The 5284-nt window shown below is 47.0% G+C and overlaps 1 pseudogene; it reads right to left on the bottom strand.

Annotated features, from left to right (window-relative positions):
- Positions 1 to 260: 260 nt before the first annotated feature.
- On the bottom strand, positions 261 to 1262 carry LOC138655945 (serine/arginine-rich splicing factor 9 pseudogene; annotated as a pseudogene).
- Positions 1263 to 5284: the final 4022 nt, after the last annotated feature.

The following is a 5284-nucleotide window of genomic DNA, read 5'->3' as shown; positions in this document are numbered from 1 at the left end:
AATACAAGGACAGATACAATGGCTAATCAGCAGCAAGTCAACAAATGTCTGCCAGTGAACAATAATTCACTGAAAATAAGGGACAACAGTCATTCTCACATGAACTCTAACTCAAGTCCTTGGGCATACTGAAATAATATGTCTGGGTAATTCAGATTAAATGCGATATCGCCACATACCTACCCCATCTTATTTAGTCAGACATGATAAGTAGAGAAGGATGATTGGAAACCTATCAGGGACAGTCCATTAGCATGTCTTCAAGCAGAGACACTAAGGTAAAAGGTTTCACCTTCATGAAAACAAAACTTTGTATCACCCAGTTTTCTCAAAGCATATTCCATCTTGTCCTTGCGAGCAAACTCCACAATCTCTGTGCCATCCTTGTGCACATCAGCATAGCAGACATCTCCAGCTTCTCTCATATGATCTTCCTGCCAACTTCCCGAGGTGGAAAGCTCTGAGAGGAGGACTCTGTATTCACTTCGCTTAGAAAGTGACCCATTCCTCCAGTGGAGTCCTCCATAACCTCCCCCTGGTGTCCTGCTTGACCTGGAAAATTCCACACGTAAACGACGAGAACCAAACTCGTGACCATTGCTTCCACTTACGGCGTTTTCCGCCTCCCGTGGAACCTGGAAGGTGATGAAGGCGAATAATGTGGCACCGCCTCCCCCTTGATTCTTCAGCTCAATGGTACGGATCCTCTCATACTGATGGAACAACTCCTCCAGCTCCTTCTCTCATACATTGGCTGGTAAATTGCCCAGAAAAATGCACCCATTTCCCAAGCGCTGACTCTCAGCCCTGGAGAAGGCCCCTTGGCGGTCTGGTAAATGGTGTTCTGTTGGTACAATATCTGGGCTGGCTAGGTTGATGGAAGACCCAATGTTCAGAGGTCCCTGGGCCTTAATATCACTGACTCTTACTGGCTGTAGGTGGCTATGGGGGTTGGCTTGTGTAGAGTGGTCAACCTGCCATGTAATGTGAATCGGGTATATCACTTCATCCTTTGCTGGTGTACCCCGGGGGAAATGCCCCTCAGACTCTGATGGCTCGTCTTGGCAGATGACTGGATTTGCCAGCAAATGGGCTCCAGGTATGGGACCCCGGCCCTGGGAGCAATCTTTAACAAGGTGTCCAATGCGCCCATATGTATAACAGCACCGTGGGTTGGGCAACTCACGGGTACTGTTGGCAAACTTTTGTCCTGGTGGTCGGTCAAATCTTTGGTTGAACGATCTTCTTGGATCAATGGGCATATCGGGTTTCCAGCCGGTCGGTTGGCTGTAAATTCGTCAGCCAATCGGGCTGCTTGACCTGGAGTGTGGGGCATCCGGTCAGCTACCCACTCTCGAATTTCTGAGGCCATGTTCTCCATAAGTTGCTCAAGCACAATCACGTCCCAAAGGGCAGCAGTAGAGTGGGAAGCACTACCGTCGAGCCAGCGGTTGCAGTGTCTCCGGAGTTGACTGCCAAATTCTACAAAGGAGACCCCCTGGCGAGACAATGTCCAGAACTTGGTGCAATATCTCTTGGGGGTGATGGTAAAAAGTGCCAGCAGGGTATCCTTAATAGTTCCATAGTCCAGGTAATATTGAGGCCCAAGTGACTGGGCAGCATCCCATTTTTATTTTTATTTTTGTTTTTATTCTTTATTTATTTTTTGATTTTTATTTTTAGTTTTTTTTCTTACTTTTATTTTTTCTTTTTTATCCATACTTTTCATACGGCGCATTTTGTCAAGTTTTGGTCATCTCTCCCCATACCTTATCATAATAGGTACACTTACTCCGCTTACATGGGGACCAGCTTATTTCATTATTATTTTTTTTATTATGCCCTTGTTATATGTAATAGGGAGGTTTCTTCTTTTATCATGACCTGTACAGTTTAGGGTTACCGCCGGATACCCCCGCACACAAGCTCCAACTGTAAGTTACAGATAGCGGCTTTAGCACTTAGAGTCCGATGCCGGAACTTACCGCGCATGCGCCCGATTTGCCGACGGACGACATAGTATCTCCGCACAGGGCTCACTGCGCACGCGCCCCACTTGCCGGCCGGCTCCGGGTATAGCGTCCATAACAACAGGGACGCTTGCGCACTGATCAACATCTATGTCATTTCCGGGGGCGAGGTTACCCTGGCAACAGCGTCTAGTGAGGGGGATATAAAGGGCCCACTTTTTGCTACCGGTGCACACAGCCATAGCAGGGCGCGGGAGCGCAGCTTTTTCAGACGGACACATAAGGTAAATACCCTGCACTTTATACATATTTGGGCTCTTTATCAGTGTTAGACAATTGTTCCTTCACACACTGCATCCTTTATTCATCTAAACTCTGCTGCCCGACTAATCCACCTGTCCCCCCGCTATTCCCCGGCCTCTCCCCTCTGTCAATCCCTGCACTGGCTCCCCATCACCCAGAGACTCCAGTACAAAAACCTAACCATGACATACAAAGCCATCTACAACCTGTCTCCTCCATACATCTGTGACCTCGTCTCCCGGTACTTTCCTGCACGCAACCTCCGATCCTCACAAGATCTCCTTCTCTACTCCCCTATTATCTCCTCTTCCCACAATCGCATACAAGATTTCTCTCGTGCATCCCCCCTACTTTGGAATGCTCTACCACAACATATCAGACTCTCGCCTACCATCGAAACCTTCAAAAAGAACCTGAAGACCCACCTCTTCCGACAAGCCTACAACCTGCAGTAACCACCGATTGACCAAACCGCTGCACGGCCAGCTCTACCCTCACCTACTGTATCCTCACCCATCCCTTGTAGATTGTGAGCCCTCGCGGGCAGGGTCCTCTCTCCTCCTGTACCAGTTGTGACTTGTATTGTTAAAGATTATTGTACTCGTTTTACTATGTATACCCCTCCTCACATGTAAAGCGCCATGGAATAAATGGCGCTATAATAATAAATAATAATAATAATAATAATAATTAGGTGCGACATATGTGGCATATCCCCTACACTAACGCCTTCTACCATCCAGCTAGGTATATCATTATTCCTTTTTTCTTTGGTTTATCCTTATGATCTAGTCTTATCTAATCCTTACGTTATTTCCCACAGCATACGGACTTTATATTATGATCTTTACCCTTTTGGGTGTACTCACATATTACACATCACTCCACCAAAGGTAAATCTCATTGTACTCTCTCCTCACATGTGTGCTTTTAGATCTCAGAGGTAGACACGTTTTGATAGTGGTGTTATTTCTTTATTTTAGGTTTTTGTACTTCGGGGTTATTAATTTGGGGTTCCTCTACCTATTGTGTACTATTGATATGTTATGTGGATTTTATTTTTTGTTATGTATGTTATCTTATGTATATATGGCATGTTTTTCTTTTTCTTTCCGCAGCGGTTTATGAGTAAGGACCCGGTGGGTCCGAAACGTCATTTTGTACGCTTTTGATGTTGGACTCCGTATAGTGATGTTATGTTATTGTTGTACACAATAAATTGTTCAATTTTTTGCATGTTATTCCACTTGTGAGTGCGGTATAATTTTATATTACTAGTATCTGGGACTCGTGTCCACTATACCAGCACCACCGTTTCCATTTATAAAGAGTGCAGACCAATTATACTCCAAATTTTGACCTGGAGTGTGGGGCATCCGGTCAGCTACCCACTCTCGAATTTCTGAGGCCATGTTCTCCATAAGTTGCTCAAGCACAATCACGTCCCAAAGGGCAGCAGTAGAGTGGGAAGCACTACCGTCGAGCCAGCGGTTGCAGTGTCTCCGGAGTTGACTGCCAAATTCTACAAAGGAGACCCCCTGGCGAGACAATGTCCAGAACTTGGTGCAATATCTCTTGGGGGTGATGGTAAAAAGTGCCAGCAGGGTATCCTTAATAGTTCCATAGTCCAGGTAATATTGAGGCCCAAGTGACTGGGCAGCATCCCGTGCCCGACTAGTCAAACAAGTCCAAAGGTATTTAGCCCAATCAGCTGCGTGCACCTGGTGCATCATCATCAGAGTTTCTTGCAGATGTTCATCAACCTCTGTGTTTGACTCATTAAACACTGGCTGTAGCGAAGGCGATTTCCTTGGTGGTGGGCCAACATGGAGGTAGGGTCCAGCATTGGTGATAGGGGTACTGGAACTCCCAAGACTGATTCAGTACCACAAGCCCTCTCCTCACTTGAGGCTCTGGATCCCAATGCAACCAACAATTCCTGGATTCGGGCTGCTGGTGACTGGGTATTAGATTCCAAACTACCACTGGATCCTGGATTTGGCAAGAAGCTTAATTCCTCTGGATCCACTTCAGCTGAGTTTTCATCATCCTCCACAACGTTCTGGGCATCCCAATGAACTAATTCTTGATCAAATCCGACCGAGTGTCCTTGGTCCGGTATTCAATCCCTCCAAGCTGGCACTGCTCTTGTAGTTGTCATTTCTTGTTACGGCTATACATCCACTCTGGTCCTCTTCCCAAGGCCGAGTTGGTGGGTTGGACATGGTAGCGTCCGAAACCTACTGTGTATGCGTCATCAATAGTCTGCTGGGTCTGTCTGTATGCCCCCTGGTTGTGAAGCCCTGGACGGTATCTACGAACACCAGTCCCCTGAAGCTCCCCCTGTTTCGCCGGGCTGAGTAGTATCCCACTTGGTGCCACCAACTGTGGAAAAATGGGGTCAGTGGCCGCTGGACCGGCTGCATTTAGCAAGACTGCATGGACCAGGTCTCATACCACTGAATGCCCGCTCTGTCTCCCGGTGGGCAATACACTGCACAGACAACACAGGGTGAGGGTAACACAGTGTGGCAATACTTTATTGAACCACCACAATAGCAAACAGAATAATCCCAGTAATTACCCAAGATGATGCAAATTACATGGTCTCGACCTTCCACTGACTTGCCAGGATAATGGCAGATGTTACGTCAGAGCTTCCAGGGTCGCTACCCCACCTGTGATACTCACACAGAGAGGAGGTAACAACAAGCGTAGGGAGATGACCGAGAACAGTCCATAGAGTCCATATAAAGTCCAAAGTCATTTGCCACGAGAGTCACCACCTGGTTTATTCGAACATCTCCATGGAACCAAGCGACCAGCTTGTCCAATCCTGGCTTTTTCCAAACATATCCATGGTTCAGCGATGGTCAAATGTGGTAGCTTCTATTACTTCAGTTGGAGTGATGATGCCATGCTAATGTAATGTAGACTCCTGTTGCACCCCAGGAGTTCCGGTACCATAGTAGTGCTGCCTTCCTCTCAGGGAGGGTAGTGCTATGCCTGGA

The sequence above is a fragment of the Ranitomeya imitator genome, chromosome 1, assembly GCF_032444005.1.
Source record: "Ranitomeya imitator isolate aRanImi1 chromosome 1, aRanImi1.pri, whole genome shotgun sequence".
In the NCBI taxonomy this organism is placed as follows: domain Eukaryota; kingdom Metazoa; phylum Chordata; class Amphibia; order Anura; family Dendrobatidae; genus Ranitomeya; species Ranitomeya imitator.
The sequence above is the reverse complement of the archived record's forward strand: the minus strand, read 5'-3'. Positions and strand labels throughout refer to the sequence as shown.